Source organism: Eleutherodactylus coqui, chromosome 6 (assembly GCF_035609145.1).
Source record: "Eleutherodactylus coqui strain aEleCoq1 chromosome 6, aEleCoq1.hap1, whole genome shotgun sequence".
Taxonomy (NCBI): Eukaryota; Metazoa; Chordata; class Amphibia; order Anura; family Eleutherodactylidae; genus Eleutherodactylus; species Eleutherodactylus coqui.
In genome coordinates this window covers 119,658,182-119,684,431 of record NC_089842.1, presented here as the reverse complement: position 1 = coordinate 119,684,431, position 26,250 = coordinate 119,658,182, and positions in this window count along the sequence as shown.

Sequence of the window (26,250 nt, the reverse complement as noted above, 5' to 3'; positions counted from 1 at the left end):
CCTGTGCCCACACCCTCACTTGGGCCTACGCGTCCTCGGCCGCATCCACGTCCTCTCGGCCTACCCCTACCCCTCAGCATGCTGTATTACCAGTGATTTCCAAGCCAGGAAAGAAATTGGCGCAAGCCTGCAGCCAAAATAGAATTTTTTCCCTAGTTTTTCAAAGGACAAGCCACACTGCGTGTATTCAATGAATACTACTAAGTTTAATAACTGTGTTGTGGCCCTGCAAATTTGTCAGAGAACTGCAGTGATGCAAAGTTATTGGCTCCAGCAGATCAGGGATTTCCCATGCAGGAAAAAAATTGGCGCAAGCCTGCAGTAAAACGTAGCTGGCTGTATCTGATTTTTTTTAACGTTCTGCACGCAGCACACACGTACCCAGAGCCCTAAGGACTGTCAGAGGCAGGCGAAATAGAATTTTTTCCCTTGTTTTTCAAAGGACAAGCCACACTGCGTCTATTCAATGAATACTACTAAGTTTAATAACTGTGTTGTGGCCCTGCAAATGTGTCAGAGAACTGCAGTGATGCAAAGTTATTGGCTACAGCAGATCAGGGATTTCCCATGCAGGAAAAAAATTGGCGCAAGCCTGCAGTAAAACGTAGCTGGCTGTGTCTGATTTTTTTTAACGTTCTGCACGCAGCACACACGTACCCAGAGCCCTGAGGACTGTCAGAGGCAGGCGAAATAGAATTTTTTCCCTTGTTTTTCAAAGGACAAGCCACACTGCGTCTATTCAATGAATAATGTATGTCTTCTGTCCCTGCCTACACAATTCTATCCCTGTAGTATTAATGCCGGGTGCAATGGTCTGCACAGCCGGTTTTGAGAAAAAGAAAAAAAAATGCAACACTGCTAACAGCAGCCTGGACAGTACTGCACACGGATAGATGTGGCCCTAGAAAGGACCGTTGGGGTTCTTGAAGCCTACACTCACTGCTAACACTCTCCCTGCCTAAACACCACTTCTGTCCCTATTGCAGGGCGCAATGCTCTGCAGATCCAATTTTGAAAAAAAAAAATACAGTGCTAACACAGTACTGCACACTATTAGATGTGGCCCTGAGAAGGACCGTTGGGGTTCTTGAAGCCTACACTAACTCCTAACGCTCTCCCTACAGCAGCTCCAGCACGATACCACTGTCCCTCAGCTAACTCACAAGGCATCTGAGCCGAGCCGCGGGAGGGGCCGACTTTTATACTCGGGTGACATCTGATCGCCCCAGCCACTCACTGCAGGGGGGTGGTATAGGGCTTGAACGTCACAGGGGGAAGTTGTAATGCCTTCCCTGTCTTTCAATTGGCCAGAAAAGCTCGCTAACGTCTCAGAGAGGAAACTGAAAGTAACCGGAACACCGCGTGGTACTCGTTACGAGTAACGAGCATCCCGAACACCCTAATATTCGCACGAATATCAAGCTCGGACGAGTACGTTCGCTCATCTCTAGTAGGGAACCATCATACTCCCTGCCAGCTGCCATGGCAAGGTATGCCAGTGCCACCCAGTACCTCTGCCTGCTCAAGGTGCACAGTCAGGGCATAGCACATCACCACATCAGTACAGCACAATATGCATACATACATACATTACATTTATGATATATGTACGAAGCAATAGCAAGCAACATATAAAGGCATTCTAAAGTGAACTAAAGAGTCATTTTATCATAAGGGGGCAGCATAGCATTTACCTCCTTACTCACTGTCTCTCTGCTGTACCTGTACATGTCTTACTGTGTAGAGTATCACCGAACAAAACAGCCTCCTCCACACTTTTCATTGCACTTTATCTTAGATGAATGTTACTATGTACATGACAGCAGCGCTATGAGTCAGGCATGTGCTGCAGGTATTGAGCCTGAATACATAATACAGACAGGAATTCCATATACCCATAGATTTAGTCATCATGGAATCAATTAATAATGGCATTTACAATGTAACTGCAGAAAATGCAGAATTCTCCCATTGTTTCTAACCTGTCTTTAGTCTATCTGAGAAAGATCACACTCCAATTACATAACTCACAATGTTGTAAATCCAGGAACAGAGTCAATGTATCTACTGTAATCCTATGTGATAATGTCTACCGAACTGATGTATCAAGCACTAATCAACTTGCGGTATCGTCGATTGGTACTCATTACCAGCAAAAAATCTTCCAGTGTAAACGGGCCTTAAAGGGGTTGTCTCACGAAATTAAGTTATTCCTTATCCATAGAATAGGAAATATCTAGCTGATCAGTGGAGGTCCTACCTTTCCTGAGAGCAAGGGTCCAGGGTGTCTCCGAACAAATGGCAATCACACATATACACCCCAGCTCCATTCATTTCATGGAGACTGTTGGAGTTAGCTATCTCCAGCTATTCCATGAAGTGAATGTGCATACATTTATGGATGCTCCAGACACCCGTTCTCAGGAGTGGTGGGGGTCCTAGTGGTCAGACCCCAACTGGTCATTTAGTTATCCCTATCCTGTAGATAGGTGGTAACTTAACTTTGTGGGACAACCCCTTTAAGCCTATTGAAATGGCCCAGAGTTAGGGACCCCCACAGCACTTTATTAGCTACTTCAAGTGAAGTGTTCGTGTATATGTCTGTTAAACTGTGTCTGGCTATGTGTATTGGCCTAGACATGCTACCAAAAGGTCAATGTCTAGTAACTCCCTAGCTAACTTGTGAATGACTTTGCAGAATGTACCGTAACCTGCTCTGTATTTTGTCAATCACCTCTAGCTAGCCCTGGGATTGGGTAGAATTTCCTCTAGCCCAGGATTGGTTAGTGGGGAAGTATAAAAGCTAGCACTTGGGTGTGGTTAGGCAGTCTAGTCCTGGAGCTCAGCCATGGAGGAAGTCTAGTCTTGGAGATAGCTGAGAGAAGACAGTCAGAGAAGGCGAACATCTACACAAAATCTTCTAAGAAGTAGTCTAGTTCTGGAGCCTAGTCATGGAGTTACAAGCAGAACATTTAAGTGTGAATACCTAACAAGAGAAGTGGTGCTGGAGTTTTAGCAGAGGGAAGAGAGGAAAGACAGAGAAGAGGAGTACAGAAAAAGAAAAAAAAGTCAGCAAGTCAGTAATTTGTCTGCAAAGCATTAGTCAAAGCCAGGGATGAAAGCTGCAAGTGTGTTACTGCCATGTGTTGCCACAGCCCACCAATGTCTGCTAGTGCAATGCCAAGTCGTCAAATATCTTAAGTCAATGTGATTTAACAGTTACTGCAAGTGAATATAAATGCAAAGTCAAGTACCCTCTCTCCCTGCAAATAAAAGGTTGAACTGTTTTCATTAGCTACAGTCTGTTTCCTGAAGTGTCTTCCCTTCAACAATACACTGCACTGAGGTACTACACTTTACGCTTCAGGGACAAGGACTACTACCTCAATTATTGTTGAGTCATCCACTTTTTATACTTATGGTTTCTGCCTGGAACGGGTCCCATGGACAGGCTATCTGACTCCGCGGGTAGTAGGTTATATAAGAACTGCCTGATTTTACCACTGTACGCAGCCTAGCCAGGCCACGTTTTACCTTCAGAGAGGAGAAGCAAAGCCACCATTGACTACCGTCTTGTTTTCCCGCTGTCTGCCCTTCCAAGGTCTGTGCTCAGTCGCCACACTATCACTTGTGATGCCGTCTGCTGAGCAACTGTATCTAATCATATGTGTGATACTCGCTGCTGACCAGATACAAATCTCATCCACATGGCTGGCTAATCCCGGAATTAGCAGCCGCAGTCGGATTTGCCCCAGCGAAATTCCACAGGGAAATTCCGTGGCAAATCCGCCCAGCGTGCACCCAGTCTATCATGTGTGATATTGCTTGCTGAATTGATGTATCCGAGACCATGATATGTGATACTTTCTGCTAATAACACCATACAGCCATAGCGCTAAAACCACTGACAGGTAAGGTGAATAACATTGACTATCGTGTTACGACAGTACCTATTCATTAAGGAGTGGAATATATGAGACAATTGGTGAACCCCCAATAGAGTCATGGATGCCCAAGGCTTACTGTTATACATAGGGAGAGAGGCTAGGACTATTTGGCAACTTTGGCCATGACACATGTTTAACAGCCAAAGATCACAGTGGAGCCTTGTGATCTCATATTCTAATACAACTCAAAACGGTCCTGTTGCAACTCACAAGTTGAAACAACTGCGACTGATATACCACAAAAGAATGCAGCGAGCTTGGATTCTTTTGCGACCTGCGGGTCATGGTTGTAGCAACTTGCCGTTCACAGCCATATTGAGTTCTATGAGATTGTGAGATTGCAGAGCTACTCTGCAATCTTTGACCATTAGACCTGTGCCGCAGGCAAATTCGCCATGTTGCCCTAGCCTTAGTACTAGCCTATATGGTTCGATTCCACAGAAGAGAGTCTGTACTGCTGAAAGAGTTCAACAATACTACTACTTGCCCGCTCTACTTATTTCCTAGCTAGCAGCCATTACCTTCTCTTCTCCCTGTTCCTGGGTCATGGCAGTGTCTGTTGTCCCCGTCTTATATAGCCATTCATTCTATAGCGTGTGATTGGTTTTTTCATCTTTTAAGTCCCAGGGACTGTCAAACTGATAGAAATGAAGAGTGATGGTTCGAAAGCAGACTTACCCACATGGAGTCTTGCGGTTGGCATTATGCTTCAAACATAATGAGATGGTTAAGAGCTTTAATGCTTAAAGTGGTCATGGTTAATATAACTGTGACCATCCTATCTACAAGAGTCTGTTGTATGTGATTTAGCATCTAATGTGGAACATAATAAGGGTTCCAGATGCTTGGGTTCCTGCAGTCTTGGCCATGCTTGCCATGACAAACAGGGAATATAACGGATGTGCTTCTGTTATCTGCCATACAATGTGTTAATCCCCCGTTCATCTTCCTCCTTGATATTTCGTGTAATTACATCCACTGACTGCTGGATTTGTATTCTGATTGTAACAAAGAAGATGAAAAATCGACTTTGTATGTGCGACTGGCAGAGAACGTATACACTACCCAGCCTCTGTGTAGTCATATGCCTTTATGAATCACGCAGAAGAGAAGCAAATGCTCGGGGATTGCTATTTTTGATCCATCAGTAGTCGGCATGATCATTACATAGCACGAATCAGTCTAGAGAGGAAACTTCAGATTGATCTCCCTTTGTGTGAAATAATAATACTCCACATAATACATGATATCTGTGTGTGAATGGAATCAAAGCACCCAGAAAATGAAATCTACAAAGAGCTTCATGTACCTTAAATGTGTGTGATATACTATTATCCTTCTATAGAATATACTATTATCCTTCTATCATTTCTTTCCTTAAAGAGGGATTCTAGCAATTGTTTAAGATACTGTGATCAAGATATTTCAAGACCTCTTCTTCAGCGCAGGCTGGAGGGAACACAACTGTGGCAAGGCCTCCCCCAAACAGTAAATACAGTGGGAAGAATAGATCAACTACCTATGACATGCACTTGTAGTATCACCTGGACACGTCCATGTTACAGATCCATATTACAGACATGTTACAATATGCTTATGTGAAACTGGTCTTTGGCCCAGAAGACTTCCATAGAAACTAATGTGATTTTTCCCGAAAACTCTGTGTGTGAAACCAGCCTAAAAAGTGACTGCAGAATGACAGTATTGCAGTGTGTTGTGTATAATAGAATGCTATATAGGTTCTTGTATCCAAGGAATAAATAAATTAGCCGCATGCTGGTTGGGATCTGAAGACATGAGGTATGGAAATCTGATAAATGCAGCAAAGACTTTAAATAGCTAATCTTTAATCATCTCGTCAAAGAACAGAGTGTCGTTTGTGGCGGTTAACCTAATAATAGAATAAATTAAAACTGTAATTATCATGCAATTACAAAGGTAACACAAAGTGACATCCAGAAAATGTGGAGATGGAAAATAAAAACATGAAAAAACATCAGTATTATGCATTGGGATATGACTAGAGATGAGCGAGCGTACTCAGTAAGCGCAGATACTCGAGCTAGTATCGTCCTTACCGAGTACCTGCCAGCTCGCCCGCAAAGATTCGGCGGGGGGCGGCGGAGGGGAACGGAGGGGGAGATCTCTCTCTCCCCCCGCTCCCTCCTGCTCACTCCCGCAACACAGCGCTCACCCCCGCCGGCACCCGAATCTTTGCGGGCGAGCAGGCAGGTACTCAGTAATGACCATACTCGCTCGAGTATCTGTCCTTACTGAGTACGCTCGCTCATCTCTAGATATGACAGTCCCTACATTCAGGTAAGTCTGTGCAGAAGGAGTAGACTTAGGGCCCATTCACCTGGCCATATTTGCTGTCTGTATTTTGTACTGACTGAATGTGGACAGCATACAGACCCATTGAATTCAATTGGTGTATTCAGTCGTGCGATGATCCACATTAAAAACTTCTCAGGACTAGAGATGAGCGAACACCAAAATGTTCGGGTGTTCGTTATTCGTAACGAACTTCCCGTGATGCTCGAGGGTTCGTTTCGAACAACGAACCCCATTGAAGTCAATGGGCGACCAGAACATTTTTGTATTTCGCCGATGCTCGCTAAGGTTTTCATGTGTGAAAATCTGGGCAATTCAGGAAAGTGATGGGAATGACACAGTGACGGATAGGGCAGGCGAGGGGCTACATGTTGGGCTGCATCCTAAGTTCACAGGTCCCACTATTAAGCCACAATAGCGGCAACAGTGGGCCCCCCCCCCCTCCCAACAACTTTTACTTCTGAAAAGCGCTCATTAGCATGGCATACCTTTGCTAAGCACCACACTACCTCCAACAAAGCACAATCACTGCCTGCATGACACTCCACTGCCACTTCTCCTGAGTTACATGCTGCCCAACCGCACCCCCTCCCCCCCACAGCGCACACCAAAGTGTCCCTGCGCAGCCTTCAGCTGCCCTAATGCCTCACCACCCTCATGTCTATTTAGAATTGCGTCTGCCATGACGAGGGACCGCAGGCATACACTGCAGAGGTTGGCACGGCTAGGCAGCGACCCTCTTTAAAAGTGGCGGAGCGATAGCCCACAATGCTGTACAGAAGCAATGAGAAATAGAATCCTGTGCCACCGCCATCAGGAGCTGCACACGTGGGCATAGCAATGGGGAACCTATGTGCCACACACTATTCATTCTGTCAAGGTGTCTGCATGCCCCAGTCAGACCGGGCTTTTTAATTCATAGACACAGGCAGGTACAACTCCCTATTGTGAAGTCCCTGTCGACCCACAGCATGGGTGGCTCCCTGGAACCCACCGGCGGTACACAGAAATATCCCATTGCATTGCCCAACACAGCTGAGGTAGTAATGTCGTGCTTAATGCAGGTGGGCTTCGGCCCACACTGCATGCCCCAGTCAGACTGGGGTTCTTTACAAGTGGACACATGTAGGTTTAACTCCCTGTGGACCCACTGCCTGGGTGGGTGCCAGGAAGCCACCGGCGGTACATAGAAATATCCCATTGCATTGCCCAACACAGCTGAGGTAGTAATGTCGTGCGTAATACAGGTGGGCTTCGGCCCACACTGCATGCCCCAGTCAGACTGGGATTCTTTACAAGTGGACACATGTAGGTTTAACTCCCTGTGGACCCACTGCCTGGGTGGGTGCCAGGAAGCCACCGGCGGTACATAGAAATATCCCATTGCATTGCCCAACACAGCTGAGGTAGTAATGTCGTGCGTAATACAGGTGGGCTTCGGCCCACACTGCATGCCCCAGTCAGACGGGTTCTTTAGAAGTGTACAGATGTATTAAAAACTCAGTGTGCACCTACAGCATGGGTGGCTCCCTGGAACCCACCGGCGGTACACAAAAATATCCCATTGCATTGCCCAACACAGCTGAGGTAGTAATGTCGTGCGTAATACAGGTGGGCTTCGGCCCACACTGCATGCCCCAGTCAGACTGGGATTCTTTACAAGTGGACACATGTAGGTTTAACTCCCTGTGGACCCACTGCCTGGGTGGGTGCCAGGAAGCCACCGGCGGTACATAGAAATATCCCATTGCATTGCCCAACACAGCTGAGGTAACGTCAGCTGTAATGCAGGTGGGCTAAAAATTAATTTGATTACACTGTAGGCGAGGGCCCACAAAAATTGCTGTATCAACAGTACTAATGTACATCCCAAAAATTGGCCATGGCCAGCCAAGAGGGCAGGTGAAACCCATTAATCGCTTTGGTTAATGTGGCTTAAGTGGTAACTAGGCCTGGAGGCAGCCCAGTGTAACGAAAAATTGGTTCAAGTTAAAGTTCCAATGCTTTTAAGCGCATTGAAACTTATAAAAATTGTTCTGAAAAATTATTTGAGTGAGCCTTGTGGCCCTAAGAAAAATTGCCCGTTCAGCGTGATTACGTGAGGTTTCAGGAGGTGGAGCAGGAGGAGGAGGAGGAGGAATATTAGACACAGATTGATGAAGCAGAAATGTCCCCGTTTTGGATGGTGAGAGAGAACGTAGCTTCCATCCGCGGGTGCAGCCTACGTATTGCTTACGTATCGCTGCTGTCCGCTGGTGGAGAACAGAAGTCTGGGGAAATCCAGCCTTTGTTCATCTTGATGAGTGTTAGCCTGTCGGCACTGTCGGTTGACAAGCGGCTACGCTTATCTGTGATGATTCCCCCAGCCGCACTAAACACCCTCTCCGACAACACGCTAGCCGCAGGACAAGCAAGCACCTCAAGGGCATACAGGGCTAGTTCAGGCCACGTGTCCAGCTTCGACACCCAGTAGTTGTAGGGGGCAGAGGCGTCACCAAGGATGGTCGTGCGATCCGCTACGTACTCCCTCACCATCCTTTTGCAGTGCTCCCGCCGACTCAGCCGTGACTGGGGAGCGGTGACACAGTCTTGGTGGGGAGCCATAAAGCTGGCCAGGCCCTTAAAGACTGTTGCACTGCCTGGGATGTACATGCTGCTCGATCTACGCACATCCCCTGCAACATGGCCCTCGGAACTGCGCCTTCTGCCACTAGCGCTGTCGGCTGGGAATTTTACCATCAGCTTGTCCGCAAGGGTCCTGTGGTATAGCAACACTCTCGAACCCCTTTCCTCTTCGGGAATCAGAGTGGGCAGGTTCTCCTTATACCGTGGATCGAGCAGTGTGTACACCCAGTAATCCGTAGTGGCCAGAATGCGTGCAACGCGAGGGTCACGAGAAAGGCATCCTAACATGAAGTCAGCCATGTGTGCCAGGGTACCTGTACGCAACACATGGCTGTCTTCACTAGGAAGATCACTATCAGGATCCTCCTCCTCCTCCTCCTCCTCCTCCTCAGGCCATACACGCTGAAAGGATGACAGGCAATCAGCCGGTGTACCGTCAGCAGCGGGCCAAGCTGTCTCTTCCCCCTCCTCCTCATCCTCCTCATGCTCCTCCTCCTCCTCCTGTACGCGCTGAGAAATAGACAGGAGGGTGCCCTGACTATCCAGCGGCATACTGTCTTCCCCCGCCCCCGTTTCCGAGCGCAAAGCAGCTGCCTTTATGGTTTGCAGGGAATTTCTCAAGATGCATAGCAGAGGAATGGTGACGCTAATGATTGTAGCATCGCCGCTCACCACCTGGGTAGACTCCTCAAAATTACCAAGGACATGGCAGATGTCTGCCAACCAGGCCCACTCTTCTGAAAGGAATTGAGGAGGCTGACTCCCACTGCGCCGCCCATGTTGGAGTTGGTATTCGACTATAGCTCTACGCTGTTCATAGAGCCTGGCCAACATGTGGAGCGTAGAGTTCCACCGTGTGGGCACGTCGCACAGCAGTCGGTGCACTGGCAGCTTAAAGTGATGTTGCAGGGTGCGCAGGGTGGCAGCGTCCGTGTGGGACTTGCGGAAATGTGCGCAGAGCCGGCGCGCCTTTACGAGCAGGTCTGACAAGCGTGGGTAGCTTTTCAGAAACCGCTGAACCACCAAATTAAAGACGTGGGCCAGGCATGGCACGTGCGTGAGGCTGCCGAGCTGCAGAGCCGCCACCAGGTTACGGCCGTTGTCACACACGACCATGCCCGGTTGGAGGCTCAGCGGCGCAAGCCAGCGGTCGGTCTGCTGTGTCAGACCCTGCAGCAGTTCGTGGGCCGTGTGCCTCTTATCGCCTAAGCTGAGTAGTTTCAGCACGGCCTGCTGACGCTTGCCCACCGCTGTGCTGCCACACCGCGCGACACCGACTGCTGGCGACATGCTGCTGCTAACACATCTTGATTGTGAGACAGAGGAGGAGGAGGAGGAGGAGGGTGCTTTAGTGGAGGAAGCATACACCTCCGCAGATACCAGCACCGAGCTGGGGCCCGCAATTCTGGGGGTGGGTAGGACGTGAGCGGTCCCAGGCTCTGACTCTGTCCCAGCCTCCACTAAATTCACCCAATGTGCCGTCAGGGAGATGTAGTGGCCCTGCCCGCCTGTGCTTGTCCACGTGTCCGTAGTTAAGTGGACCGTGGCAGTAACCGCGTTGGTGAGGGCGCGCACAATGTTGCGGGAGACGTGGTCGTGCAGGGCTGGGACGGCACATCGGGAAAAGTAGTGGCGACTGGGAACTGAGTAGCGCGGGGCCGCCGCCTCCATGATACTTTTGAAGGACTCCGTTTCCACAACCCTATACGGCAGCATCTCAAGGCTGATGAATTTTGCGATGCGGACGGTTAACGTTTGAGCGTGCGGGTGCGTGGCGGCGTACTTGCGCTTGCGCTCGAACACTTGCGCAAGCGACGGCTGAACGGTGCGCTGAACTACACTGCTGGATGGGGCCGAGGACAGCGGAGATGAGGGTGTGGGTGCAGGCCATGAGGCGGTAGTGCCTGTGTCCTGAGAGGGGGGTTGCATCTCAGTGGCAGGTTGGGGCACAGGGGGAGAGGCAGGGGTGCAAACCGGAGGCGGTGAACGGCCTTTGTCCCACCTTGCGGGGTGCTTGGCCATCATATGTCTGCGCATGGTGGTGGTGGTGAGGCTGTTGGTGTTGGCTCCCCGGCTGAGCTTTGCGCGACAAAGGTTGCACACCACTGTTCGTCGGTCGTCAGGCGTCTCTGTGAAAAACTGCCAGACCTTAGAGCACCTCGGCCTCCGCAGGGTGGCATGGCGCGAGGGGGCGCTTTGGGAAACACTTGGTGGATTATTCGGTCTGGCCCTGCCTCTACCCCTGGCCACTGCACTGCCTCTTGCAACCTGCCCTGCTGATGCCCTTGACTCCCCCTCTGAAGACCTGTCCTCCTGAGTAAGCGTTGCACACCAGGTGGGGTCAGTCACCTCATCGTCCTGCTGCTCTTCCTCTGAATCCTCTGTGCGCTGCTCCCTGGGACTTACTGCCCTTACTACTACCTCACTGCAAGACAACTGTGTCTGATCGTCATCGTCCTCCTCACCCACAGAAAGTTGTTGAGACAGTTGGCGGAAGTCCCCAGCCTCTTCCCCCGGACCCCGGGAACTTTCGAATGGTTGGGCATCAGTGACGATAAACTCCTCTGGTGGGAGAGGAACCGCTGCTGCCCAATCTAAGCAGGGGCCCGAGAACAGTTCCTGGGAGTGTTCCCGCTCCTGAGCAGGTGTCATTGTAGTGGAGTGAGGAGGCTGGGAGGAAGGAGGAGCAGCAGACAGAGGATTCGGATTGGCAGCAGTGGACGGCGCAGAACTGTGGGTAGACGATAGGTTGCTCGAAGCACTTTCTGCCATCCAGGACAGGACCTGCTCACACTGCTCATTTTCTAATAACCGTCTCCCGCGTGGACCCATTAATTGGGCGATGAATGTGGGGACGCCAGAAACGTGCCTCTCTCCTAATCGCGCAGCAGACAGCTGCGACACACCTGGATCAGGAGCTTGGCCTGTGCCCACACCCTCACTTGGCCCTCCGCGTCCTCGGCCACGTCCACGTCCACGTCCTCTAGGCTTACCCCTACCCCTCAGCATGCTGTATTACCAGTGATTAGATTTCCCAGGCAGGAAATAAATTGGCGCAAGACTGCAGGCCAAATATAATTTTTGCCCTTTTTGGAAAACGAAAGGCCCCACTGCCTCTAGTGAATGAATTATCTAAGTTTAATAACTGTGCTGTGTCCCTGCTTATGTGTCACAGAACGTGAGGGTAGCAGAGTTATTAACTGTGGCAGAGCAGGTATTTTTTTTTCCCAATTAAGGAAAGCAAATGGCGAAGCCAGCAGTAAAGCGTAGCTGGGTGCGTATGATTTAGCAATGTTTTTCACGCAGCTCACACGTCTCCACAGGCGTAAGGACGGACAGAGGCTGGACAAATAGATTTGTTTTCAGTTTTTTCCCACCAACAGGCAGCACTGCGTATATTCAATGAACCTGAGAAGTTTAATAACTGTGCTGTGTCCCTGCTTATGTGTCACAGAACGTGAGGGTAGCAGAGTTATTATAACTCTTGGAGAGCAGGTATTTTTTTTCCCAATTAAGGAAAGCAAATGGCGAACCCAGCAGTAAAGCGTAGCTGGCTGCGTATGATTTAGCAATGTTTTTCACGCAGCTCACACGTCTCCACAGGCGTAAGGACGGACACAGGCTGGACAAATAGATTTCTTTTCAGTTTTTTCCCACCAACAGGCAGCACTGCGTATATTCAATGAACCTGAGAAGTTTAATAACTGTGCTGTGTCCCTGCTTATGTGTCACAGAACGTGAGGGTAGCAGAGTTATTATAACTCTTGGAGAGCAGGTATTTTTTTTTCCCAATTAAGGAAAGCAAATGGCGAACCCAGCAGTAAAGCGTAGCTGGCTGCGTATGATTTAGCAATGTTTTTCACGCAGCTCACACGTCTCCACAGGCGTAAGGACGGACAGAGGCTGGACAAATAGATTTGTTTTCAGTTTTTTCCCACCAACAGGCAGCACTGCGTATATTCAATGAGCATGAGAAGTTTAATAACTGTGCTGTGTCCCTGCTTATGTGTCACAGAACGTGAGGGTAGCAGAGTTATTATAACTCTTGGAGAGCAGGTATTTTTTTTTCCCAATTAAGGAAAGCAAATGGCGAACCCAGCAGTAAAGCGTAGCTGGCTGCGTATGATTTAGCAATGTTTTTCACGCAGCTCACACGTCTCCACAGGCGTAAGGACGGACACAGGCTGGACAAATAGATTTGTTTTCAGTTTTTTCCCACCAACAGGCAGCACTGCGTATATTCAATGAACCTGAGACGTTTAATAACTGTGCTGTGTCCCTGCTTATGTGTCACAGAACGTGAGGGTAGCAGAGTTATTATAACTCTTGGAGAGCAGGTATTTTTTTTTCCCAATTAAGGAAAGCAAATGGCGAACCCAGCAGTAAAGCGTAGCTGGCTGCGTATGATTTAGCAATGTTTTTCACGCAGCTCACACGTCTCCACAGGCGTAAGGACGGACAGAGGCTGGACAAATAGATTTGTTTTCAGTTTTTTCCCACCAACAGGCAGCACTGCGTATATTCAATGAACCTGAGAAGTTTAATAACTGTGCTGTGTCCCTGCTTATGTGTCACAGAACGTGAGGGTAGCAGAGTTATTATAACTCTTGGAGAGCAGGTATTTTTTTTCCCAATTAAGGAAAGCAAATGGCGAACCCAGCAGTAAAGCGTCGCTGGCTGCGTATGATTTAGCAATGTTTTTCACGCAGCTCACACGTCTCCACAGGCGTAAGGACGGACAGAGGCTGGACAAATAGATTTGTTTTCAGTTTTTTCCCACCAACAGGCAGCACTGCGTATATTCAATGAACCTGAGAAGTTTAATAACTGTGCTGTGTCCCTGCTTATGTGTCACAGAACGTGAGGGTAGCAGAGTTATTATAACTCTTGGAGAGCAGGTATTTTTTTTCCCAATTAAGGAAAGCAAATGGCGAACCCAGCAGTAAAGCATCGCTGGCTGCGTATGATTTAGCAATGTTTTTCACGCAGCTCACACGTCTCCACAGGCGTTAGGACGGACAGAGGCTGGACAAATAGATTTGTTTTCAGTTTTTTCCCACCAACAGGCAGCACTGCGTATATTCTATGAATAATAACTGTGTTCTGGCCCTGCCTATACAATTCTTTCCCTGCAGTATCAATGGAGGGTGGAATGCTCTGCAGAGGCGATTTTGAGAAGCCCAAAAAAAATGCAGCACAGCCAACAGCAGCCTGGACAGTACTGCACACGGATAAATATGGCCCTAGAAAGGACCGTTGAGGTTCTTGAAGGCTACACTCACTCCTAACACTCTCCCTGCCTATGCAGCACTTCTGTCCCTAATGCCAGGTGCAACGGTCTGCAGAGGCGATTTTGAGGAAAAAAAAATCCCACTGCTAACAGCAGCCAACACACAGCTATCAGTGGCCCTAATAAGGACCTTTGGGGGGTCTTGAAGCCTACACTAACTACCAATTCTTTCCCTACAGCAGCTCCGGTATAAACAGCACTGTCCCTCATCTAACTCACACCGCATCTGAGGCGAGCCGCGGGAGGGGCCGACTTTTATATTAGGCGAACACCTGATCTCGCCAGCCACTCACAGCAGGGGGGTGGTATAGGGCTTAAACGTTGCAGGGGGAAGTTGTAATGCCTTCCCTGTCTTTCAATTGGCCAGAAAAGCGCGCTAACGTCTCAGGGAAGGAAGTGAAAGTAACCAGAACACCGCATGGTGTTCGTCACGAATAACGAACATCCCGAACACCCTAATATTCGCACGAATATCAAGCTCGGACGAACGCGTTCGCTCATCTCTACTCAGGACGTCTTATTTTGGTCCGAATTCACAAACTAAAATAGTCTATTAAAGTTTATGAGTGCGTAAAATAAGCACAGTAAACACGTTAGCATCAACGTTCACAGTGGGGTTTATTTTGCTCACCCTATTTTCTGCACACAAAACTGACATCACATGGGCCTTCTTGCATTTTTTGCATACGTCAAAACCGAGGACACACAGATGCAACACAGGCCTAAAAACTGCACATACACAACAAAATTCATGTAACATACACAATGAAAACTGTATCTTATTTATCGAAATTGCATGCACCCATGTGAATGAGCTCTTAAAGGAGAATTCCAAGACTTTTTCATTTTTTTCTATTAATAGATGTTCGGCAAGGATCTGCCGCCTGGATCCCCACCTATCAGCTGATTTCCGTGGCCGTTATCATTGTAGTCAGTACAGAAAGCAGATTGCACTGACCATAGCGCAGCGGCCTGGGTTGGTACTGCAGTGCAGCTCTCGTTAAGTATAATAAGAGCTGTCCCTGCAATACCAACCCAGGCTGAAGCATTATGGTCAGTACATTCTGTTTCCTGAATTGACTGTAGTGACAGCTGCCCCTGTCACTGCAGTCAATTCATCTGATCAGCAGGGATCCTCTATTGATGACCTGTGTGTTATCAATAGAAAGAAAACATCCTGGAACACACCGTCATTATCGCTCAGCGAACAATACAAAAGCAAAACAGCTGCATTGTTCTATGCACTTACTGCTTGCGTCCCGCTGTGAACTACCAGCGGGACACGAGCTGAAAGAATCTTATCAGCACTGCCGATAATTCAAGAAAACTAGAGTTAAGCGAGGAACGAATTGCACAAGAAAACTACATGATGTCCGTGCATTTAGATGCAACGGTTATTGCTCAAAAGATGGCTTTGAGCGAGATTCCTTGGGTCTAAATGGGCTTTTAGTGTCCTGACTACTATAGGTTTTTAAAAGCTTAGGAAAATTCCATTCGATAGCTTTCTTAGTTTACGGCATGATTGTATATGCTTAAATCCCAGCGGTCTGGAGAGAAAAAGCGCTATGGTGGTTTTTGAAATAGTAATACTATAACGCTCTTAGTTAACTGAATGACTGCATATGCTAAAATCATAGCAGTCTGAAGCAAAAAATGCCATGGTGGACTTTATTAATAACTAGCTCCATAAATAAGCTATGACATTTTTTGGTTAGCCCTATGCTTAAAATTTACTTCACCAGCGGTTTAAAACTAAATGTTATGATAGACCCTGTTAAAGAAATTAGTGTAAGGCCTCCTGCTCACGGCATGGGTTCTACGTGGGGCAACTGCTGCAGGTGACCATGCATACTTGTGTCTGCAGGCGGGGGCGTCCGAATGGACCTCTCTTCTTCCAGCTTTTCTGTACCTGGGATGGTCCGCACGGCTCACCGTCGGACATGTGCAGTACTGATTTTTTTTTAAGCTCCTGCTTTTCCCATGGAATCCACGGCCCATCCTCAATCGGCATTTGGAAGCCGTCCGTGCAGGCAGGAAAATGGAGCATGCTGTGATTTTTCATCCACGACCGGAAGCCGCAATTGGTTTCTGCTCGTCTGCATGAAGTATCTCTTACGCATTGCATGCTATGGAGGCCGGCTTCACACAAACGTATGCTTATTTGTACGCACGCATCACCTATTTGTGGAATGAACTCTGCTTTTTTGCACATGCATCTGTTTTATTTACTGTACTTTTTCCTGACCATTTGCGCACGTAAAAAAAAGCCAGTGAAATGACCAATTAGTCTAATCAGTTCTAGGTGTGTTCTTCTTCCTGTGCTTTTATGCAGTATTTCGCGCATCTCCTATCATATTGCATCATGCATTTGGGCATCTCCATTGACTTCTATTGGGACTTTTGGTGCACAAATGTGCAGGAAAAAAGAGCTGCTGTGGTTTTTTTTTGCGTGACAGAAATGCGCAGGTACAATACACACATGTGAACGAACCCATTGAAATCAATGGTCCTATAATCTGCATATTGTGCGTACAAATGTTGTGCACGCAAATATACCTAAGAGTGTTGACTTGGGAAGAAAATACAGTCATAGTGAAGCTATGTTTGTATCTATATTCCACCAAAGATGCATTTACTGGATATTGTAAAAACGAAGTAGCAGACCCCTGAGGAGACTATACTTTAGTAGAAGCACATTGGGTTGAATGTTCACTTTAACAACATATAAATAAACCATTGTGAGGTAAAACACACAATGGGAAGTTTATCATTAAAATTATGGAGTGATTGTACATAAATTAAACCCAGACAAGTAACAACAGTGTATTCATATTGTGTTATTTTACACAACAAATGCAAGGACGTCGAAACAAATCGCTTCAAAATACTCTATATAATAGGAGTGAGATAAATAAGAGTAGAATCATAGAATCATAGCTTTGGAAGGGACCTGCAGGGTCATCGGGTCCAACCCCGGGCTCAGTGCAGGATCACTAAATCATCCCAGACAGATGTCCGTCCAGTCTCTGTTTGAGGAGTTCTATTGAAGGAGAACTCACCACCTCATGTGGTAACCTGTTCCACTCATTGATCACCCTCACTGTCAAAAAGCTTTTTCTAATATCTAATTTGTGTCTCCTCCCCTTCAGTTTCATCCCATTGCTTCTAGTCTTTCCTTGTACAAATGAGAATAGGGCTGATCCGTCTGCACTGTGACAGACTTTCAGATATTTGTAGACAGCTATTAAGTCTCCTCTCAGCCTACTTTATGCAAGCTAAACACTCACAGCTCCTTTAACCATTCCTCATAGGACATAATTTGCATCCTATGTCAGTAACTCTTCTGTGAACTTGCTCCAGTTTGTAGATGTCTTTTTTTAAATTGGGGTGCCTAGAGGTGGACACAGTTTTCCAGATGAGGTCTGACTTAGGAAGAATAAAGGGGGATAATGACCTCATGTGATGTAGACTCTATGCTTCTCTTAATACATCCCAGATTTGTGTTTGTTTTTTGGCTGCTGTATCACATTGTTGACTCATGTTCAGTCTGTGATCTATTAGCATACCCAAGTCTTTTTTACATGTGCTGCAGCTTAGTCCAGTTCCTTCCATTCTGTATGTGTGTTTTTTTTCTTTTCATCTTTCTTGCCCAGATGTAGGACCTTACATGTCTTCTGTTAATCGACGCCCACTGTTCAAGCTTATCTAGATCTTTTTGAACCCTATCTCTTCTCTAGTGTTAGCTATCCCTCCTAGCTTTGTTTCCCTGGCAAACTTGATTAGTTTACCCTCAATTCCCTCCTCCACATCATTTATAAAAATATTGAACACTGGGCCTGGGACAGAGCCTTGCGGCACCCCAATTGAGACATTCTTCCAATTGAAGCCCTGTTAATGATAGGGTCCATACATCTTTTTATTATACAATCATCTACCAGTGCAAAACACAAGGAAGATTATCCTGTGGTAATATGGCAATAATTGAAATGAGGTGTATTATATATCAGTATTGATTCAAGAGTCTTTTTGCAGCAGAATAGTAAAGCGTAAAATGACACTGAACTTTGATATTGTAGCATTTTAATTAACAAATAAAAGTTATGTTCTAATTTTCTCCTCTCAGTGAATCCTTGTAGCTCTTTGGAAGATGTATTCACATTTTCAGTGATCCCTCATAATACAGCAATTTGACGGTACTGCTATGTAAAATAATGCTTCAGTGCAGCCATTTGTCTAGACCGCTGCCAAAACATTGTGCTTCAGTCCCCATAGTGAAAAGGACAAATTAGTGGTTATTAATGGGGTTGTTCAGCTTAGAAATCCCATTTTCATTTACCATATTTTGGAATTCTGAAATAATAGTAGAGGATTCTCTGTTCCATGATAGCCATATCTTGACCAGAGATGAAGAACAGTTATAAAGAGAGTTTCTCGCACTATGACTGGCAAAGTAGGGTGTCTGTCTGTCTCTTATAGAAGAACTGTTGCCGTATTTATTATAGGGGTACTGTGACTACCAATATTACCAGGCATTCGTCTAGAAGCACTGATGCCATCATTGTCATGTAGGCACTGCAGCAGATTATTAGGGCATGGCTGTTACTATTATGGGGGCATTATGGTTATCCTCGCACACCTGTATTTTCTTCGTCTCTTCTGTACTGTGGATAGTCCGAATGGTTCACGGCCGGACATGCACAGTATAGATTTTTTTTAAATCCCTGCTTTTCCCCCAGAATCCGCGGCACGTCTGCAGGAAAATGGAGCATGCTGCGATTTTTCATCCATGAGTGGAAACTGCAATTCGTTTCCACTCGTGTGCATGAAGAATAATTTTTGGATTGCATGCTATGGGCGATATTTGCTGTGGAATCTGGAGGCGGTCACCTGCTCTGGATTACGCAATTCCAACCCGCCCGTGTGCATATATAAAAACTTTTCTGCAGTGTGCATGTCTGAATGTTGGTGCTGGCTGGTTGCTGCTGTTGGTCATATGGTTCTGCCATGCTTCAGTAAAACTATTATACCTGTCTTGAGCTCTATTATGTATTCTACGGATAGCACACAGCCCCATAATAGCCTATGAGGCTATTCAGACTAACGATTGTTCACACGGACCAATTGTCTGTGTGAAAAAAATCACTGCATCTCATATTCTTGTCCATTTTCACAGACCAGAATAGGACATGCAATGTGCAAGGCTCAAGGGGTTTTCCAAGATGTTTTTTTTTTTCTGTAAAACCCCATTTCCCCTGCATGAAATAACTAAGAGTCATATACTCACCTCTCCCGACTCCTCGCTTTGTACCACACCATTGCTCCGGGCAGAGGCGTATGTTGACGCTTCTAGGCCCCAATGCAAAATCTGTAACGGGGCCCCCATCTATAATGCTTTATTCATAGTACTGGGATTCCTGTATGGAGAAGAGAGGCAATATGGGTCCCTAAGGCTCCTGGACACGGGTGCAACCGCATCCTCCGCAACCCCTATAGGGTCTCCAGATGACATGTTCACAGGCTACAACAGCCAATGACAGAGCTCAGCATCTTTTGTGGGTGCAACATACATACAGCCATGTAAATCTGGCCTAGGGGCTTAAAGGTGTGTTTGAGTGTTGGTATACATTACATACAGTGGCATTATCTAAGTCAAATCTTATTCTTTACTGACAGCTGAAGCTAATTCCTCATCAGTGCCCTGAAATAAGGACTCAGCTTCAGGGTCATACATGACAGATACCGGTATAGAGGTTTAGTCTTGTATCTCGCTGGCTGGCCGTATCGCTCAGAGTGCTTTCGTTCCAGAAGATTGACAAGGTGTTGAGCCGGTCTCCGCTGAGGATAGAACAAATTGAGTAAAAATAATGCGATGTGACTGTAATATGTTCCAGATGAGCCCGAGAAGATGGGAAAGTCACGTGAACCGTGGGCTGCTAAGTGCTGGCACACCAAACTACTCCACATTGCTCCCAGACACCTGCAGCTCTACTTTAAGAATGCAGAATAGTTCAACGTCTTTAATGCAGAAAATTAATTTGTTCCCACACTCTGTGTTGTTAATGGAGGCGGCTTGTCTCCATACTCCTCCTCATGTCATGAAACTGCCCTTCCAGCAAGGTCAGCACACAGCTCTCCTGAAATACTCTGCTGCTGCCCACCGCCACTAAGTTTCATCTGTGACCCCGCATGTGTCTCCAATCACATAGTGAACCTGTTATTCCTGTAATAGCAGATTTAGCATGCTAATCTGAATTACTCTTTGGTGCTGTTGGCCCAACACTTTGCAATATGTGACAGATTTGACTAGGATTTCAATAAAACTCCCTGCCCCTCCATGATCAGTACTCTGGTATTGGCTCGAGCTTGCGTATTTTAACTGACAGGCCTGCGTTTAAGTCACTACCAGTGTGCACAGCCGGGCCTTTTTCTGAGGACCCTCCTCACTTACATATCACCAGCGTGTTCGGGGACGTGTCTTAGGATGTATGTTAGGGATACCCCGATTTCCCAAGCTGCAGGACGATGTTAATCCTTTACAGTAGTTTCTCTCTCTTTCTATATATATTGTTTCAATAGTAGAAATATAAAAATCGCATTACACTCACTTGAAACTCTCATTTACACATGAGGGTGATACGATTTTTTTCAGGCTCTGATAAGAAATAATGGGTGATTCCAGAGGCGTAACTTGAAGCTCCTGGGCCCCAATGCAAAACCTGTAACGTGGCCCTCAATTAGATTGCTTAATTCATAGTACTGGGCTCCCTATATGGAGAGGAGAGGCCTTATGGGCCCCCTAAGGCTCTTGGGCACGGGTGCAACCGCAACCCCTGCATCCTCTATAGTTATGCCCATGGGTCATTCCTAAACAAGAATCACCCAAAAATAGGACATGCTGTGATTTTTTTTATCTTAGACCACTGATGCGAGAGAAAAATGTGAATAAATAGATTTTAATTAATGTGTTTTTCTCACGTGCAAGTTCTTTCCATATCACTATTAACGCCTGTGTGAATACACCTGTAGTCTGAAATTCACCTCTTGACTCATCACAGTCTCAGGTTGCTGTTCTGCCCCCCATGCTTTACACTGCACCTCTGTTTGTTATAATAATGCAATACTCCTCAAAAATACAATGCATGGAGAGCTGCCTTCCATTGCATAAGGGGAAAATGATTATAAACTACAAGCAACGAAATCACCGGCTGCACATAAACTAAGGGGACGAGTATCAATTAAAGGGGACAGTCTGAAGACTCATTTGGTTTTCCTTTTTCCTGCTTATAAAAGGTAACTACTTTTTTCTTTAAAGACTTAAAGGGGTTGTCCCGCGAAAGCAAGTGGGTCTATACACTTCTGTATGGCCATATTAATGCACTTTGTAATGTACATTGTGCATTAATTATGAGCCATACAGAACTTATCAGAAGTTTTTCACTTACCTGCTCCGTTGCTAGCGTCCTCGTTTCCATGGAGCCGTCTAATTTTCAGCGTCTAATCGCCGGATTAGACGCGCTTGCGCAGTCCGGTCTTCTTGTTTTCTGAATGGGGCCGCTCGTGCCGGAGACTGGCTCCTGGTAGCTCCGCCCCGTCACGTGCCGATTCCAGCCAATCAGGAGGCTGGAATCGGCAAAGGACCGCACAGAAGCCCTGCGGTCCACCGAGGGAGAAGATCCCGGCGGCCATCTTCAGCAGGTAAGTAAGAAGTCACCGGAGCGCGGGGATTCAGGTAAGCGCTGTGCGGTGTTCTTTTTTAACCCCTGCATCGGGGTTGTCTCGCGCCGAACGGGGGGGTGGGGGGGTTGAAAAAAAAAAACCTGTTTCGGCGCGGGACAACCCCTTTAAAATAAGTTTTTGCGAAGCTACAGAATGAGGTTCCCTGTGACACCCCGTCCCCACGCTTTATTATTAAATATTACATTTGGCTTCAGGTCTGATTGTTTCAGGGTAAAAGTGCTGGAGGAAAAATGTCTGCCTGCTATGAGTCTGTATCAATGAATATGTTCAAGACTGCTCATATCAATTCACTGGGAAGTTTTCCTGACATTGTGTGGGCTGCAAGCTGCTCAGTACAATACGAGTGATTAAAGAGGCAAATTATTGTTGAATGTTCATGTAGCAAAAAGATAATTAATGTTCAACACAAAGTCCCGAAAAAGGAAGACGTCAGAGGCGATCACGGTCTGAGAGGTGATCATTCGGTGCACTGGCCATTTTGGTGGTTCCTGACCAAACTAGGGGAATATGTGGGAGAGGCATACCAGGGCATGTACTCAAGTGTGCCAGTGGGTGAAAACACCCCCTTAGGTCAGGGCATTTAGATACAAGGCTTGGGCAGTGAACTGAATCAGATGAAGGAAACCTAGTTACGGCTCTGGTCCATACCACAGAGGTAACCCATCTGGTTGCTCGGAGAAAGGGGGGCCAGCCCTGTTGGGTCTGAGTGCCACTGTAATGCTGGTTTCAGTGGAGTATATTTTAGCTCCGTATTTAGCCGGGGGTTTAGAAACCGGTGTATACAGGTAATATAAATCTGCGTATCTTTTTACATGGCTGTATTTTCCAGGGCCATTTTTTTAAAAACACAGCATACCTTATTTTTTTGCATTTCTACCTGCGTATTGCTATTTTCTATTGGGCAAATACGGATCCCCATTCGCACAGTAGAAAATAAAAGCCATGGAGAGGCAAATAGTGCTGACCTAGAACTGTAATGTCGTCTGTAATATGTCCATAATATGGATCCATATTAAGGACGTATTTAAATACACAGCAATTCTGCGCAAAATTTGTAGTAGTTCTAAATCCACAGCATGTCAATTTATGTGGTGGACCTCTACACATTGAGGCCTTAGTCACACGGGCGTTTTTTCACGCGATTTGCGCATCGCATGACGGATGCGCATGCGCAAATCGCGTGACCGGCGCCAAAAAATCGCACGAAAATCTGCTCCTAGCCGCGTTTCATTAGAAACGGGCCGAAGCTGTCCAGCGCATTGCATTCAATGGAGCCTGCAATACAGCCGGCTCCATTGAATGCAAGCGCTGCGGGCGAGTGTGGGATGAATTGTCGGGAAGGGGTTAAATATATAACCCCTTCCCTGCAATGCATCCTGAAAAGTGAAAAAATAAAAAAAATGTATGTACTTACCTGCTCCTGGCAGCCCGAGATCCCCGCGGCCGTCCTGCAGTGGGTGTGAAGGGGGTGTGACTCAGGCTTGCCCCTGATTGGCTCAGCGCTGAGCCAATCAGAGGCAAGTCTCAGTCACACCCATTCATGAATTCATGAATGGGTGTGACTGAGATCAGCCTCTGATTGGCTCAGGCTGAGCCAATCAGGGGCAAGCCTGAGTCACACCCCCTTCACACCCACTGCAGGACGGCCGCGGGGATCTCAGGCTGCCGGGAGCAGGTGAGTACATCCTTTTTTTTTATTTTTTCACTTTTCAGGATGCATTGCAGGGAAGGGGTTATATATTTAACCCCTTCCCGACAATTCATCCCACACTCGCCCGCAGCGCTTGCATTCAATGGAGCCAGCTGTATTGCCGGCTCCATTGAATTCAATGGGCAAACATCGTTCTTCTCTTCCACAGCTGTTCCAGCTGTGGCAGAGAAGAATGATTTGTCTTCTATATGTTCTCAATGGGGTCGGCGCTGCTGCCGCCGGCCCCATTGAGCGCATATAGAGAAGAGAACAGGAATCGCAGATCGCAGATAGGTGCGATCTGCGATTTCTGTTCTCTAATTTATCGGACGAGCGCATAAAAAGCGCTCATGTGTCCGATACCATTGCAAAGCAATGGTTTTAAAAAATCGCCGGACGCCTGCGCATGCGCAAATCGCAGCAATAAACGCCCGTGTGACTGAGCCCTGAGGTCAGTTAGATACTCCTCAGTATGCAAATCATTTCCCTAGGCTTTATGATTTCTGAGAAAAGAACTATGTCTTGGATTTTTTTGGACAGTTTTTCATGCATAGAATCGAATATTGAAGTTGTGACCCTTTACTTTTCCAATTTAGGATGTAAAGAATGGTCATGCCAAATTTCATGTTTGTGTGGTACAGATGTGTGTTATTAGTTGCATTACATAGGGGGTCACTTACTTTTGAGCTTAGAATTGAATAATCAAATTGTGACCCCTTTTATTTTTCAATTTTTTAAAACAATGGTCGTGCCAAATTTCACATTTGTACGACACCAGAAAGTTAGAGAATTAGCGGCAAGTCAGTCAGTCAGTCAGTGAGTTAGTCAGTGAGGGCTTTCGCCTTTATAAGTATATATTTGCTCTAAAATCAAAGTTTCCCAGTATATGCAATTCCCTTTACGTTGACAGCCTCTCTCTATTGAATCACGGTTTCTCTATAACACGGTTACTTAATTTAGCTCAGTCTCTTTCATATTCTCCAGTTCAAAAACTTGTCGCATGCTCTTTAACTATTCTGCAGACCTGGCACAACTTTGTGGACTCTCAGCATGTCTTTCAACAGTTACATTGACATGTTTTTGTCCCATTATGTGGCCGTGATTATCATGGACGCATAGCAGGACAAAACGAGACCACTGATTTCAATGATTGGGTTTCACTAGTGGTTAATAGTACGGGTGAGAAAAGACAGGACTTGCCCTATCTTTCCTGCACATAGTTAATACTAAGTGCAGGAAAGATAGAACAGGACCTATCTTCCCGCTGTCTCATTCAAATCAAGCGCTAAAACGCAGAGTTCGAACGGCCCGAGAAGAAAAGAAAAAAAACGCATACGGCCGTGTGAAGCTGTCCCACAGTTGGTTTCCACTCACGCAGCTACCCGGTGGGTTTATGACCAGATCTACCTCAGCTATCACAGTCTGACTATCCAGGCACCTCCTCTTCTGGATAGTGAATACTCTCACAGCTCACATGTTCCAGCTGCTCCCAACCTCTTCCGGCTCCCAGGGTTCCACTTGTGGCTCACAACTTGGTAACATCCAACCTTGCACCCCCCCCCCCTCACATACTTGCTACTCCCTCCACCGCTGCAGCATCTCAACTTGCATGCCACAACTTGCCTGTTATACATAATAAGATACCCCCATGCGGGGCACAACCTGACCTCTCATTCATCCATCAGATGCACATGTGCTGCCCAGCAGGTGGCCCAGTGCTGTCAGCCTTCCAATGGCCACCAAGTCTGGGTTCAATAGCAACACAAAGAATGTCCAAACAGGCCATAACTCATGCTGTTACATAAATCCAGCTGCATTGGCACACACAATCAACAGCAGATATATATATCCTCATTAACGCAATACACATAAAGGCCGGCTGCACACGACCAGGTTAGATTCCGCATGCAGGACACGCAGCAGAATCCAGTCCTGACCATGACCAGCAACCCAGCGTACCTGCCTTTTTTCATCTTCATCTGTATTGCAGATGGTCATGGCGGCTCGCCATCAGACATGTGCAGTACAGATTTTTTTAAATCTGTGCTTTTCCCGTGACATCGCTAGACAATGTCAATTGCAGATAGGCCGTGGGTCAGACGGCTTCCATTAACTTCAATGGAAGTCCGCGTGGAGCCTGCACAAAAATAGAATATGCTGTGATTTTTCTTCCACATGAAGAAATTGCAATTCAATTCCACGAGTGCGTAGAAAAAAGGGATTTTCCATAGCATGTTCCGAACAGTATTTGCTGTGGATCCGTGGTACGGATGCCAACCGCGGATTCTGCAATGCAAATCCGTTCGTGTGCAGTCTTCCTTATAATGTACAATAACCCCCCAGATGGAAAAACGCCCAAAAATTCCACCATGGCTTTTGGGTTTTGTTTTTACGGCATTCACCATTTGGCAAAAATAACATAACTTTCTTATCTGCATCAGCACAATAAAAAAAGCACAGGAACAATTATTGCTGGGATGATCTGTTAAGGCGCATTTAGACACAACGATTATCACTCAAAAGATGTCTTTTGAGCGACTTTTTTGCTATAATCGTTGTGTCCATTAACAGCGCAAGGTGATTGCTCAAACGTTAAGCGATCACCTTGCGCTCCGATCGGGAGATGC